This window comes from Myiozetetes cayanensis, unplaced genomic scaffold (assembly GCF_022539395.1).
Source record: "Myiozetetes cayanensis isolate MyiCay16 unplaced genomic scaffold, myiCay2020 scf6-25, whole genome shotgun sequence".
NCBI classification, from domain to species: Eukaryota; Metazoa; Chordata; class Aves; order Passeriformes; family Tyrannidae; genus Myiozetetes; species Myiozetetes cayanensis.
Genome location: NW_026087853.1, coordinates 62804802 through 62820990, shown reverse-complemented (window position 1 = coordinate 62820990; position 16189 = coordinate 62804802). Strand labels below are relative to the sequence as shown.

General features: G+C 52.0%; 1 protein-coding gene across 20 annotated transcripts in view; it reads right to left on the bottom strand.

Annotated features, from left to right (window-relative positions):
* FANCM (FA complementation group M) overlaps window positions 1-16189 on the bottom strand; it is a 316043-nt gene that overhangs the window by 217877 nt on the left and 81977 nt on the right. The window contains exon 24 of one of the 20 annotated variants that reach the window (XM_050335688.1): window positions 2305-2331. The exons of 17 other annotated variants lie outside the window; for them this stretch is intronic. The gene's annotated coding sequence lies outside the window, so the exon portion shown is untranslated. Of the gene's footprint in view, window positions 1-2304; window positions 2332-5575; window positions 5597-16073; window positions 16095-16189 lie in introns of those variants that run through there. 2 more of the 20 variants (XM_050335694.1, XM_050335693.1) reach the window with 2 other exon arrangements.

The window sequence follows — 16189 nt, the reverse complement described above, 5'->3', positions numbered from 1 at the left end:
AGGCTGGAGCAACAGCCGGTGAATGAGAGGCTCAGCTCCTCCTGTGCCAGGCAGGCTGCTGGAAATGCTTTGTGCTTCTAATGGAATATGAAAATCAATTAAAAAACTCCTCTTCCTTAATTAAGGCCAAACACATGTGTGAAACTATCTGACAGGTTTTTCAGTAATTCAGCTGGAGGGGGGAGGCGGGAAGAGCAAACAGCACTGGAAGGTGTTTAAAGCACCGTGTGAGAAGCAGCTGATCCGAGCGGGAATGGCAGATGTTTTCCCTCTGTGTCCAACAAGTGCCATTGCCCAAAATAAGGGAAGAAACACGTTAGTGCAGCTGATGGGAATGTGGGAACAAGGATGGGCAGGTGGGACACTCCCCCTGACTGTGCAGCACCTCCATCAGCTCCTCACCTGCTGAGGATGGAGGGACAGGACACAGGGAATGTGCCAGAGTGTGGTACCCTGTCCCACTGTATCCTGCAATCCCTCTGGTCTGTTCAGAGCATCACATCCCCTTCCCACCTCTCCCTGTGTGCCCAGGGGAGGCAATGTCCATATTTCACCTCCCAAACTTCCCCAGCAATCCCAGAGAGTGGCAGATTCACCCCACAGCTTCAGAGGGTCCGTGTTCCGTTCCTTTTACCCCCTGCAGGTGATTTGACAAGACATTCCTTCCCCTGACACTCATCATCAAGGCAGTCCTTTCCACAGGGACAAAAGCAAAATCCCTGTTTTCCTCAGACCACCAGTCAAAGCTGTGCCCTCCCCAGCTGTTCAGCAGGCAGCTCTTATTCCTGGAGAACAGGAATCTTCCTGCCTGTGCTGGACACTGCTGTACCCACAGAGCCCAGCCCAGCCCGGGCACCTCCCTGGCCTTTTCCTGCAGCAGGAGGAGCAAACACAGAATTGTTCTGATGACCCTCAGGGTAGGACACATCAGCCAAACTGCCCCTGATGTGCCCAGAGCACAACCCTGCAGAATTTAAGGGCTCCTCTTCCTTTTGCCACGAACAAGAAAAACGGCTTACCTCGAGTTTAAAACAGTGATTTTTAGGACTGTTCACAATTTCAGTCCCTGTTCATCTCCTCCCACACCCTGCCCTGTTGCCCCAGCACATGAACCTTTCCTGGTTCAGTCTCACCATCAAAGACATTTCTGGCAGGAAGAGAAAAATCTCCCCCAAAAATGTTGTACGTGGTAGGTTTTTGAAGCAGAGGGACCACTCTGTGTCACTGTGGCTCTGCAGTTCATTACAGAACTCCCTGCCCCAGGACATTGTACTTTCCAAGCCACAATTTCATTTTAATAGGGGAGGATCTTATCCGTGGGGATAAATTCCTGAGGGGAGGGAATGACAGGGATGGAACCAGGATTCTCTCAGCACTGCCCACTGGCAGGACAGAGGCACAGATTAAACACTACAAAATCCTGTCTGAACACAAGAAAGCACATTTTTCCTGTGAAGGTGGGCACAGGTTGGGCAGAGAAGCTGTGGCTGTCCCTGGATTCCTGGAAATGTCCAAGGCCATGCTGGAGCAGCCTGGGCTGGTGGAAGGTGTCCCTGCCCATGGCAGGGGTGGCACTGGATGGGCTTTGAGGTCCCTTCCCACCCAAACCACTGTGGGATTCTGTGAGACAGAGGAAAAGCAGAGTCCTGGCCCAGCTGCAGTTTCTGTGCCTTTCCACAGGAAGCTGACAGGCACCCTAAGGCACTATGCAAATGGCTTTGGGAATATTAAAGAGCCCCTTGCTGTGCCCTCCCATCCCTGTGCCATCTCTGCCGAGCACAGGCAGCTGCCATGGCTGGGACACACCCAGCACTGAGGCACACACAGCCCCAGCCCCTTCCCAGGGCTCCAAAGGAAGAACAAGCTCTTGGAGCAGAGCTGAGACCTTGGTTTGGTCAGCACAGAGCAGACTGAGCTGATACCTGGGGACTGCACCTCTCCATGTGCCCCAGGACGTCATCACTGCCCAAAATTCCTTCCTGTGAAACAGCCCAGGCCATGACACCCAACCCCAGGGATCATCCTGTCCCTGCTGCCCCTGGGTGCTGTGAGAGGCTGGCACAAACCCCTGCCAGCACCCCTGGGGATTTCCACTGGGCATGGAGAATCCAGGCCAGTTCTCTCAGTGCTCATTAACACAATGGAACCTTCCAAAATTTGGATTGTGTGCACTCCTGGAATCCTGGAAGGGTTTGGGCTGGAAGGGACCTCAAAGCCCATCCAGTGCCACCCCTGACATGGGCAGGGACACCTTCCACCAGCCCAGGTTGATCCATCCTGGCCTTGGACACTTCCAGGGATCCAGGGGCAGCCACAGCTTCTCTGGGCAACCTGTGCCAGGGCCTGCCCACCCTCCCAGCCAGCAATTCCTTCCCAATATCTGGGTAATGTTTAATTCCAGCCCCAGGACCTGCTCCAGGCAGCACAGGATTTCCAGAGAACAGACAGAGCAGGACTAGGGGGGAGATCCCAGGTCAGGATGGTCCTGTTGGGATGCAGGTCCTCTCCAGGCACAGCTGCCAGAAGGACTGGGAGCTCTTTGCTTTTAACATAAACCAAACCCACTCCTTCCCCTCTGCCCTTCAGGTCACACATTCCATTTGTATTCTTCTCCTCCTGGATCCACAGTGGAGAGTAATTGCCTGGGAGTGAGTGACTGGACTGCACAAGCAGGAGGGTTGTTAATGCTGGGGTCATTATCCTGCTGGGGAATGGAGCAGCCAGAGCTGGCAGCTGAGATCAGATTCTGAAGGCAAACACTTGTTAAAGTCAGCTCCTAAATGATTAACTCTGAAACACAAGTTTAAGCCACTAATTACAAGAATGCAAAACTTTTTAAACAGAGAAGTCATCAAGGAAAACTGGCTTTTCCTCAACAGAATCATGGAATCCTGGAATGGTTTGGGTTGGGAGGGACCTCAAAGCCCATCCAGTGCCACCCCCTGCCATGGGCAGGGACACCTTCCACCAGCCCAGGGTGCTCCAACCTGGCCTTGGACACTTCCAGGGATCCAGGGGCAGCCACAGCTTCTCTGCGCAACCTGTGCCAGGGCCTGCCCACCCTCCCAGCCAGCAATTCCTTCCCAATCTCCCATCTCTCCCTGCCCTCTGGCACTGGGAAGCCACCCCTCTGTCCATGGCCTCTCTCAGTCTCCCAAGCCCTGCTGAAGCCCCACATCCCTTCCTGGTCCCCTATCCCTGAGCAGCTCTGGTGCCACTGGACCCTAAGCCCTGGTAGCCAGGCTTTTTAGCCAGACTACCAAATGCCACCCATGGGATGTTTGGATCAGGAAAACAGCTATTAACATTGACAGCCAGCTGTGACCCACTCACATCATCTGCAGTTCTGCTGAGGGCTCACTCTGAGCTGGGCTCTCACCGTGGTGCTTCCCAAACCCACGAGCAGACAGGAGCAGGTGGGGTTTGTTCTCTCCATGGGATGCCCTGGAGCATCCCAACTCCTGATTAAATCCAATGCCAGCTTGGATTCCGTCTCAAAACTTTTCTGTAGATGTTGCTGTTCAGCTGCTGAGCAGAGCACATCACCAATTATTAATGAGTGAGTTCCATCTCCCTGTGCCCCTTTATTAGGCTGCTCAGCAGAGCCAAACCTTCAAAGTCCAGAGAGTGAAAGGATTGAGAAGCAGTGGGTTATGGAGAGAGGTGTGTAAATCCTGCCATTAATAATGGTTTACATGGATAATTCCTCAGGCAGAGCCAGCAGTCCAAACAATGGCAACATCTCTAATTAAAGCAGGAGTGATTAATTAAACTTCTTTTATAAAGAAAGTAGACACAAAATCCCCCCTTCTGGAGACTTGCAGGCCATGCACCAGGCACAGGCAGGGGACTCCCCAACACCTGGGGATGCCCCAGCCCAAACTATCCCCAGGCCACCATTCCCACTGACACTTCAATGCCTCCATCTGTAAATACAGTAAATGGAATGTGCTGCTGGTTTGGATTTACCAGGGACATTTCACTCCCAGGTTTTCTCTAAGTCCTGTCCCTTGCTGCCATGCTGAGCTGACATCCCCCAGGACAGGGTTCCCTGCTGCTCCAGCACAGCTCAGCTGATCAGCACTCTGATCAACACCAAAGCACTGTCGGCTCCAAGGGGTGATTCAGGACTGTCCATCCTCTCCTGGGACCACAGCAGGGACAAGTCATTAGTCCCTTCCCAGCATTCAACCACACCTGTGCTTTTCCAGGTTCCCTTTCACAGGCTGGAGATCACCCTGGGCTGGTGGGGGGTGTCCCATGGCAGGGGCTGGGACTGGATGGGCTCGAAGGCGCCTTCCAACCCAAACCCCCCTGTGAGTCCATGAGAATTCAGTCCCCTCCTGATGTCCATGTGCACATCCCACCCATCACCACCTGAGTGCCACGGGCAGGGACAGCTCCCACTAGAGCAGGGTGTTCCAGGACTCCTCCAGCCTGGCTCCCCCTCGCAGCTCCCGGTGCCGGTGCCCCCCCCGATCTCCCAGCAGGGCTCAGGCTGGTTCAGCTCCACGCATGGAAAGTTCACCCTGACTTGCCCAAGGCAGAAAGGTGGTGATGGCCTCAGTGGTTCCAAATGTCACACTTTTTCCTGTGTTTTAGCACAAAGCCAGCCTGACATTTCAAATCCCTGCTCAGATTTAAATGAGGGGTCACTCAGGGCCGGGTGGGAGTCACTGCAGTGCTTCCCACCTGTTATCCCTGCCGACGTCCATAAATGCTGTGGAACGAAGGAGCTGCGTTCCTGGGAAATTCAGATGGCACTAATCAAAGGAATATCTAACCCCATTCTTTGGAGATGATCAGATGTAAATAGAGATTGCAGGTTAACTGTGTTTTGGGAGCAGGGCTGTGTGAGCAGCACGGTGTGTGCACTGCTCAGAGTGTGGGACTGACTGGCATCCAAACCTCCAGTTTTGCTGCTTTTCTCTAGCTCAAATTCTAAATGCAAGTGGTTTATTAAATGCTTTTTAAATTCATTTATGCAGCAACCACCTGACACCTGGGAAGGCTGTATTTTATACGGATAGGTGAGATTGTGAATTTTATTATAATTCTAGAGAACTGTACATTTGCAAGCAAGAAGAAGCAGGTTGGTAGATACAAAGGGGTAGAATTGGTTATGTATCACTGAAAAAATTATACCAGCTTCCCCCGGAGTATCCCCAGGGATCACTCCAGCTGGGGGCTGGATTTACCCAGCTCCAGCTGGATTTACCCCCTGCTCCATCAGCTCAGGGCCACTTGGCCACTGATCAGTTCTCAGAACAAGCTGGTTCTCAGAAGTTGGGTTCATAAGTCAGAGAGACCCCAATTTAGTCAATCAAATCAGTGCTCAAACTTGGGAAATCTTATTTTCCTCTGTATCCCCAGCTCTGCATTGACATGGTTTGTGTTGTGTCACTGAGAGGAATCAAGTCAAGCAGTCAGGGAAGGAATCAGAGAATCCCAGACTGGTTTGGGTGGGAAGGGACCTCAAAGACATCCAATACCACCCCTGCCATGGGCAGAGACACCTTCCACCAGCCCAGGGTGCTCCAACCTGGCCTTGGACACTTCCAGGGATCCAGAGGCAGCCACAGCTTCTCTGGGCAACCTGTGCCAGGGCCTGCCCACCCTCCCAGCCAGCAATTCCTTCCCAATATCCTACCTATCCCTGCCCCTTCCAGTGCCTGACCACCCTTTCCAGGAAGAAATCCCTGAGGAAAAGGCTGCCCCAGAAATGCCTGGCTCCTGCAGCACCAGGTGACAGACCAGTTCTGCTCTGGTGGCACCTCCTGCTCAACCAAGGGACAGCTTTGTGATTCTTGGAGCAATTCAAATCCAAGGATGATCAGAGAGACACAGAAAGCTTTGTAGTTGTGCTCGTGGTGTCCTTCCACACCTCCACAGGGCCTTTAATTGGGGATTGGATTCATTCCCTCATTCCCTCCCACTCCAGTGCACAGACATGAATTTATTACAGGGTTTGTATTAATCTTAAAACCCACTGACGGAGAAAAGACTTTGAGGCCAGTTCCTAATGTGTCAACTCCAGACTCCCACTGAACTTCCAGGTCCCCTTTGAAGACACAAAATATTTGAAAAAGTTTCCTGAGGTGACACGAAACTTTGCGTGTCAGAGATCTGACAACAGACCCAATTTCCCTGCTGCTCCCACGGAGAGATCAGAAACCAGCAAGCAACAAGTCTGCCTGTTAAAGCCCGTGGCTTTTGATGGATATTTCACTGGCACAGGGTGGGGAATTGTGGAGCCCCATTGTCCAGGAGATAAATGAGCTCTCCCTGGAAAACCTTCGGAGGTTTGAAGAGCAGATTCCGCCTCGGAGTTTCATGTTCCTCTCCAGATCTCGAGCAGTGGCTCCTGCTTTGAGGTTCTTTATCTTCCCTCATCCTTTCTTCTTTAAGGAGCAATTTTTTGCTCTTCCTCATGCTGGAATGAGGCCTTCATGTGGGAATCTGAGAGCACAAAGGATCAAAGTGTCCGGCCCTGCAGAGCTGACAGAAATGTCTGCGGGTTCCAGCAGCACTGAAACCACATCCCTGCCTTCCAGGGTCCCTGCATTTTCAGGGCACTGGGAAATGCAGTCTTGGAATGCCATCCTGGGCTCAGGCTCCAGTCTCTGGGCTCAGCCTGGGCAGGACTGAGTCCCCTTCACGTGAAGCATCTGGAGCTGTAAACACCATCTGTGGAGCTGCTCCAGGTACTTCTGTTCTGGGAACAGAAACCAGACCCAGCTCTATCCAGAAGGGAACCTTGAGAAGTCCGTGTTTTCCCCAGTAGAAACAGTTTTCCTAGAACCACTCCCTGTATCCCGCATTGTGGTGGGAAGGTCCCACCAAGCCTGGAGGTCTGTGCATCCTCCTGGAGCACCTCAGGACGTGGATGCTGCTTCCCCAGAGGGGTTGTCCTCCTGTGAGCATTCCAGGTGCACCAGGAATCCACATGGAACAAGCCAGGCCACCAGGCACCAGGGCAGAGAGCCCAGCCCCGGAGGAAAGGGGGATCCCACGCTCCATTCCAGGCACACAGAGCAGAGCACAGCCCAAGGCTGGGTTAACAGGCAGGAAGGGTGTTGGGATGGGAATCTCCAGGCCTGGATTCTCCTCAGGCAGCTTTGGGAGGCTCCACAAGGAGGCTGAGTGAGAAACTCCTGGAAGTGCAGCCTCTGAGGTGCCCACTGCTCCCATGGAAGGACAGGGATCCATCAGATCCCAGGGGCTTTCCTTGGCATCTTTAGCTTCTGAAGTGCCATCCAAATCCATGATTTCCCTTTTTATTTCACTCAGGGATAATACACAGGGATTATTGACCTCCCTGACAGCTCCTCTGGCATCCAGGGAGAGCAGGAGCCCGGGTGACTCACGGTCCTGCCCTGTGGAATGAACGTGGAAGCTGGAGGGTTCATCCCCTGCTGTTCACCAGGAACACTCATCACCCAGGAAAAGGAGAGACTTTGCAGGGTGAGGACAGGAAGGAACAGAGCAGGGCTTGGGTTATGAAAGATCCATTCTCACCTTCCCTCTCCAGCTGTCCCAGGGATGTGTCCCTGAGGAAGCTCCTGTCCCACGGGAGCAGGGGCTCAGCAAAGGCTTTTAGCACTTCCAGCAGCACAAACCTCCTGGGCAGGGAAGTGGGAGGTGGGGGAAGAACTGCTGTGCCACTAATGTGGGGATTAAGAAATACAGCTTTTGCCCATGAAATATTTAGGACAGAACACATCCATATTTATACTCCAATCAAACAGAATGGGAAAGTTCTTCTGGCATCAGCTTTTGAAAACCAAAACAAGCCCGGCCTGACAAGTGCTCTTCCAGAGAGGAAATCAAAAGTTTGGGAGGAACAAATGTTCAGAGCACAGAGTTTGGGAACCACTGCCCACTGCAGGCTTGGAATGCCAGCAGGAATGACAGCCAGCAAAGCCAGAGAGCCCAGAGGCTTCCCAGCCCTGGGAGTGCCCAAGGCCAGGTTGGAACAACCTGGGCTGGTGGAAGGGGGTGGCACTGGATGGGCTTTAAGGTCCCTTCCAACCTAAACCATTCCATGATTCCATGATTTGTGGATCCATCTGTAACTTGCTCAGGCTGTTCGGGATGCCTGGACGTGGTTTTGGGATGTCTGGCCATGGTTTTAGGGTGTCTGGCCATGGTTTTAGGGTGCCTTTTACTCCCTGTGAGTAAACAAAATGACTTCTTAAAAAGCCAAAGGCAAGCCCAGTCTTTTCAAACTGAGTGAAAGGATGGGGAGTGGATCCCTGTTCCCCAGACATTAATCAAATCCTGGCTCAATTTAATGATGGCAGCAGCCATCTGCAGCTTTCAGAACATCCAAAGGGTTTGTGTTGGAGTTATTTGATCTCAGGCTGTTCGTTCAGCGTTTTCAGAGACTCTGAAATGCCTGAGAAGCTTCATGTCTTGAACAGGGAAGGGATCACAGGACTAATATTACTATTTATTATTATTTTCCCCCTCGAGCAAAGTTAAATTTCCAGCACAAAGACTCAGGGTGATGTGAGGGATGCAGACACTCATGTTTGGTGTTTTGATCAGTCACAGAAGAAAGCAAATCATGAGCTCGTCTCTCTGAGCTGCCAAAGCCAGGGATGATGCTGGGAAATAATGAGGTGGGGCTTATGAATGGAGTGAAGGTGAGGCAGCATTCCAGCATTCCAGCATCCCCCTCGGCACCGCAAACAGGCCTTTGATGAAACTTTCAGGAAGGGTTTAATTTTTCTCTTTTATCTTCTCCCACACTCTCCTCTGCTTCCTCAGAGCAGCACCCACTGAGGAGCAGATGGTCCAGGGGATGGGAGATCCTGCTCAGGGTGAGAGGGTTCTCAGTGGTTTGTTGGAGGAGAGAGCCCAGTTCAGGTGTCTGAAGTGCCCAGAGGGGCTGGCACAGGGACAGGCACAGACAGCACTCTGGGGACACAGCTGGCACAGCACCCTGGGGACACAGCTGGCACAGCACTCTGGGGACACAGCTGGCCCAGCACCAGCCCTGGAGCTGTCCATCCTCTGGTGAACCCAACCTGCTCCCCGGGAAGAGCCTCCCCACCCTCCCAGGGAAGGATTTCCCAATATCCCACCTTGGACAGGGGATGGAAGAACAGGACACAGGGAATGGCTTCCCGCTGCCAGAGGGCAGGGAGAGGTGGGAGATTGGGAAGGAATTGCTGGCTGGGAGGGTGGGCAGGCCCTGGCACAGGTTGCCCAGAGAAGCTGTGGCTGCCCCTGGATCCCTGGAAGTGTCCAAGGCCAGGCTGGAGCACCCTGGGATAGTGGCAGGGGTGGGATGGGATGAGCTTTAATGTCCCTCCAGCCCAAACCAGTCTGGGATTCTGGGAGTCTATAAACAGGCTGGCTCTTGGGGAATTGAGGAAATCATGGAATTTTCACAGAATCCCAGAGTGATTTGGGTTGGAAGGGACCGTGAAGCCCGTGCAGATCCATTTCCAGCCCTGCCATGGGTAGGACACCTCCCATCTGCCCAAGTCACCCAGATATTCCCTCATCAAATCCCTGCTTGTCACCCAAATTCATGGCTGTGTGAGGCTGTGGGGAAAGTGTTCCTTGGCTTCTGCAGCTCGTACAGAAACACTACTTTGTTATTCATTAAATGTCTAAATAAATAATGCCCTGCTGTGTTTCTCTGGAGCCTTTTTTTCCCCCTCATAATTTGGATATGAAAAGTTGAAAAATTAAAAAGTTTCTCAGCCTAAGTGGATGTTTAATCCTCTCTGCAAGTCTGGGTACGGGTCCCACACCTTCAGGGCCTGCTGCATAATTACCACGCCCTGCTCCCTTCCTGGGGGCTCTACAGGAAGGTTCTGGATGGTATCAGAAAACACCTTCCCTAATTTTAGTATGCAAAGTTCTAATTACAGTATGAATTTTTTATTTCTTAATTCTTTACCATTTTTATTCGCCCTCCGGGTGCTGCAATGTAATTAATTCTGCTTTACTTTTTTTTTTTCTAATAGATTTATGTGTATTATCATATATATTGAATTTTCAGCTCTGTAGCTTTTTTTCATTTTTATTGCTTCCCACACTGACAGTGTTCACTTCATTAAAAACATGTAATCCCTGAGCTGTGATCAAGACATAATTGCACTTTTTTTGGTGCTATAACAACAGGCATGTTTTTTTCCTATTTTATTGCTGAGCCCCTGTTATGCTTCAGTGGCTTTGAGCAACCTCACTGACCTGTGAGGGGATTCCAGGCTGGAATTACGGCTGTAGGGGAACTGTGGGCTCACTTTCCATGCAGTGAAAGGTCCTACTCACAGAAAACAATAAAATAGTGCTTTTTGCCCTCTTAATTCCCTTGCACTGTTCATGGAGTCCTGGGATGGTTTGGCTGGAAGGGAAAAGCCCATCCAGTGCCACCCCTGCCATGGGCAGGGACACCTTCCACGGTCCCAGGGTGCTCCAAGAACCACCCAGCTCCCAGAGAAACCTACAGGTGAAGTCAGGGTTTTTACAGGACTTGGTTCCAATCTGGCCATGTATTGTTTATTCCTGCTGAAATTTGATTTATTCTGGCTCCTCTGAGCCTGAGTTGTGTGATACCATCACTGAACTCCTCATGCAGCTCTGTGCAGCTCTGACACAACACCTGTAATTCCAACAAATACCACTCACCCAACTCTGCAAACTCTTGTCCCCACCATCAGCAGCCCAAAATCTCCCAAACTCGTGCAAGCCCCAGCACAGGTGATTGGTGGATTAAACTGCCTGTTTCCCAGAGCCTGGCAGGGTGCTGGGACGGGAAACAGGAGCTGAGGAAAGGACTGGAATCAGGAGGGAGCAATCCATAAGCTCTGGCTGGCAGGGCAGGCATTCCCAGAGTGCCAGGAGTGTGGACCAGCCAATGCTGGTGGAAAAAAACCTGTCCCTGGCAGCAAATCTGCTGCCTGCACCAGTCAAGGAGAGCCAAAATCCCAGGGGGAAGCAGCAGAGCTGAGGTGGCACAGGGATGGGAACAAAGGAGCTTCCTGGCACCATGGAATGCCCCAATAAAATAAGCTCCAGGTGCACTGGTGGGGAAGGGACACTTCCCTGTGTCACTGGGGTTGTGGAAATAAATCTGGTGGCTGTGCTTGCATCTGCAGTGGTGTGAGCACCAGGAACACTCGACTCCCACACAGTTACTCACTTCAGCTCCTCAGCCTGGGCTATCAAAGGCTTTGGGGGGATTGGCTGCAATGATCTGAGCCTGCTGCAGAGCATCTGCAAAGCCTGTCAAGCAGCACTGGATTTGGAAGCACAGAACTCCATAAAGTGAGACCTCAAGCCCACCAGCTGAACTCCTGAGTCCCACACTGCCAGCTGTGCAAGAAGGAGGACCTTGCAGTGGAGGTTTTAGGATATTCCAGAACCCCTCTGAGGGCCCTGCACCCCAGGCAAAGCAGGGCAAGGCAGCTGCTGGGTGCTGGAGGGGGCTGCCAGTTCCAAGGATGTCAGATGAGGACTCCTGGTACCTCCAGTCCTTCCATATTTCAATTTAGGTGAAGAAGAAGGATCTGAGTTCTGGTGAGAGAAACACCCCTTACCTGTTTAGGTGTGGAAAATCAGGAAGCTGACTCCATGGCACCCTGCAGACCCAGGCCAAGCCATCCACAGCACAGGGGCTCTTCTGTTGGGCTGGGACCACTGGAGCAGCACCTGGGAAGGACCAAGAGATTGCCAGTTCAGTTTGCACTGAATAAACTCCACATATAACGACACTCAGTAGTAGCACTCAATGATATAATAATATTAGAATAGAAAATACAATAATATGATAATAACAGCAATCAACAAACTCCACATTTCACATCTGAGAGCAGTTTTATTGTTCTCTGTTAAAACAACTCAATAAAAAAGCCAATCCCACAAGGTACCAAGTGGTAAATGTTCCACAGTCTGCATGTCTTGACTTCTTCCAGAAGGGTGTCAGAACCCCCCTGAGCCCCCAGCACTATCAAAGAGCCAGGCCATACCATTCAGATGAGCCCCAGAGCAGAGCAGTAATGAGGAATGCCAGGAAATCAGCTCAGTTATCCATGCTGGCTCCGTGTGTGGCACGGGGAGAGCAGGAATTGCTGGGAGGTGGCAGAGCAGGGAACAGGCTGCCCAGGGAGCAGCCTGGCATCTCCACAGGTCCCTCCCAGCCCAGCCATGCCATGGCACTGTGGCATTATGCCATGGCACTGTGACATTATGCCATGGCACTGTGGCATTCCACGGGAGCCACGTCAAGGCTGCTCAGATCCACGGCCTACAGCAGCCACTGGCTGAGGGAGCAGCAGAAACTCCCGGGATGTTTTCCTTAGGGAAGCACCTCCAGGGGCTCAGCACAACAGACACACCTGGGCATTAATGAGGCTGCCTTTTGCCCAGTGTCAGCCAGGACATCCTGCTTCGAGTCACCAGAGAGAAATCAGGAGCTGTTACTGCTGATTATCTAGAAGGGTGATGAACTAAAGCCACCTGGGATGTGCCTCTCCAGTGTCAGTGTGTGCACACTCATCCCCTGGGATGTGCCTCTCCAGGGTCAGTGCACACCCATCCCCTGGGATGTGCCTCTCCAGGGTCAGTGTGTGCACACTCCATCCCCTGGGATGTGCCTCTCCAGTGTCAGTGCACACCATCCCCTGGGATGTGCCTCTCCAGGGTCAGTGTGTGCACACTCATCCCCTGGGATGTGCCTCTCCAGGGTCAGTGTGTGCACACTCATCCCCTGGGATGTGCCTCTCCAGGGTCAGTGTGTGCACACTCATCCCCTGGGATGTGCCTCTCCAGGGTCAGTGTGTGCACACCCATTCCCTGGGATGTGCCTCTCCAGGGTCAGTGTGTGCACACCCATCCCCTGGGATGTGCCTCTCCAGGGTCAGTGCACACTCCTTCCCTGGGATGTGCCTCTCCAGTGTCAGTGCACACCCATTCCCTGGGATGTGCCTCTCCAGGGTCAGTGCACACTCCTTCCCTGGGATGTGCCTCTCCAGTGTCAGTGCACACCCATCCCCTGGGATGTGCCTCTCCAGTGTCAGTGCACACCCATTCCCTGGGATGTGCCTCTCCAGGGTCAGTGTGTGCACACCCATCCCCTGGGATGTGCCTCTCCAGGGTCAGTGCACACCCATCCCCTGGGATGTGCCTCTCCAGGGTCAGTGTGTGCACACCCATCCCCTGGGATGTGCCTCTCCAGGGTCAGTGCACACCCATCCCCTGGGATGTGCCTCTCCAGGGTCAGTGCACACTCCTTCCCTGGGATGTGCCTCTCCAATGCACAGATGGAGCTGTCAGGTGTGCACCAAAGGAGGAGCTGCTGAAGCTTTAGCTGTACCTTTGCACACAACGAGCCACCTTTGCCTGGGACCTGCTCCAGGACTCTCTTTGTCTCTCCCTGTATTTCCCTGGTAGATGAATTCCAAGAGGGGAGGCCAGGAGAGTTTCCCAAGCGTGATCCTCCACTACTGATTTTGGATTCTGTTTAAGTAGAGCCATCCCAGGCAGCACCAGAAAGTGCCTCCTCCAGCAGTGCAGCTTCTTAGGAAGCTCCTGAGAGCCAAGAGAAGAGTATAAATTCTACTCTGTTTTCAAGGAGTCATGGAATCCCACAGTGGTTTGGGATGGATCATCTCTTTCCACCCCCCTGCCCTGGGGCTGATTGGTTGAAGCTCAAGGAAAGATCTTCAGAGTTTTCTGTCACCCAGCTGTAATTATGACATGAGCTTTAACTCCATCAAATGAAATTATTGACACAGGCAGAGAGGGGTATTGAATGGAGCTTCTCCTATTTCCCTTCTGAACTCAACAATTTATGGATATTCCAAGTTTGGATGTCACAGGAAGGGTTTGTCAGGGTGGGATCAAAACAAACCAGTGAAATCCCCAAGTCCCAGAAGCTGTGCAGGATGGAGGGATCCCAGGGGAGCCCAGCATCTCTTCCCAGCCTCCAGTGAGAAGGAGCAGGGAGTGACTGACAGCAAACCACAGTCAGGAGGGGAAGGAGTCTCCCTGGATCCTGATTCCAGGTGTCCTTTGGTGGCTGCAGTGCTGACAGTCACTCCCAGCCCTGTGCAGCAGCAAGGAGGTTCTGTCTCCCTTTGCTGCTCCTTCCACACCAGGTATTTAAATGTTCTCATCTTGTACTTAACAGAAATGTGTAATAAACCTCCCAATTACCTTCCACCCTGGGAAATGTCAAACCAATCAAAGGGCTGAAAGGGGAAATTAGAGCCTATTTTCAGAAGAGCAAGTGGCTGACGTGCCACTGACCTTCAAGAGAAGAGCAGGGCTGCACAACTTTGGCAGTCCTGGGTTCCAGCCCTCAAGAGGAACTCAGGAATGTGGGATCCTTGGCAGAAATTACTCTGAGATGATGTCATCAGATTTAATCTGAGGAACATCCCGGTCTGATGGAGCCATGGAAAGCTCTGGATTGGACCTGTCACAAGCCAAGCTGGGGGGTTGAGCACGAGCCATGCAGGGATCTGACACAGTGACAGGGTTTAATCCCCAGGGATTTGCTGTCACACAGGAAGCACTGGAATAGCGGCCGTGGAGAAGGGGATTATTTCCCAAATCTCTCCTGCCCTTCAGTTCAACCTTTTCCTTGAGACAAAAAAAAAAAAAAAAAAACAAAAAACAAAATCACTCAGCCCTTTTCCTTAAAGGAACCCTGCAGGTTTGGAAGAGTTTCTGGTCCCTCTCTAAGGTGGCACAGTTGGCTCTCCCCTCACTGCCTGGCTGGGCAGTATTTGTCTAGTTGGGAGAATACTGGTCATGATTATGGTACCAAAATCCATCTGTGACAATTACTGACCTTCTACCACTCTTGGAATTAAAGTTTTATGCTTTATTTTCTTCTAAATCAAGTAATTGATCCTCCCATGAACTGGAATTATCCCAAACACAGACTAATTGAATAGTTAACCAAGTGTTCAATAAACTGCACACCTCAGGATCACACCCCTTAAACTGCTTCATTAGATTGTGCACAAGCAGCTGCAAATGGAGGCTGCTTGGTTTCACTTCCCATTTCACTTCCCCCTCCAAGCACAGGGACAAACCAACCAAGGGCTGAGCAGACTTCTTTCCCTTTTTCACCAAGTGGAGCTGATGGAACAGCTGGAAGGGTCTGCAAGAGGTCAGCTCGTCCAGCCCCCCAAGAGCTGCAGCCAGAGGTGAGTCTGTCCCAGCCAGGCTGTCCCAACCCACTCCTGGCAGCCCAGGAGGCTCCAGGGCTCTGGGCACTCTCCTCCCCTTCCCACTTCTGGACCCTCATCCCAAACTCCAGCAGAGCAGAGAGTCCTGAGAACACATGGAACGTTTTAAAATACAGCCTTCCAAAAAAGCAACACGCAGAAAGGGGAATAAAGCACCACCCCAGTTTGCTCCAGTCTCATTTACCCAGTGGCTCAGTTATTTGCAGGGAAAGCTTCCAAAGCCAGGCCCTGCAACCACTTAAAACTTTTTACTGGCAAAGGCAATCGAGCTGCCAGCACTGAGCACCAGGTATTTAACAGCATTAACCACCCCATTATCCACTCCCTCACTTAGCGTGGTCGCTGGGGGATCCACTTTTATTGTGCTTTTGCTTCCAGCTCCGTTAAGTGCTGCGGGAACCACTGTGTCTGAGCCGATGGAAAATGCCAGGCTCTGAGGGCAGAGGCACAAGGAACCTGGATTATACTTAACTCACTTACAGATTTGTCATTTCAGCTGCTAAGGCCATTAATCTGCAGCCATGATATGCCCATCATTTTAATTTGGGGCTCATTTAAGCTCCGTGGACATAACAGAAGCAATTCCCAGCCTTTCCCTGCCGCTGCCACACGGATGCACGGCAGAGGCAGGGCTGAAAGGGTGAGAGAGCAGCACCCCTCAACTCTGCTGCAATTTAACAGGGGGATAATTAAACTCACTCTCCTGGCATTAACTGGCTCATGTGACACACAATAAACTCTGAAAGGAGCTTTCCTTTTGAACAAAATAATTGTGAAAGCTTCAAATGGGCTCTGAGAGCAGAACAGCCACGTCTGTGAGCTGATCCCTGCCGTGGCATCCACAGGGGTGGGGCAGCCACAGCTTCTCTGGGCAACCTGTGCCAGGGCCTGCCCACCCTCCCAGCCAGCAATTCCTTCCCAATATCCCATCTCTCCCTGCCCTCTGGCAGTGGGAAGCCATTCCCTGTGTC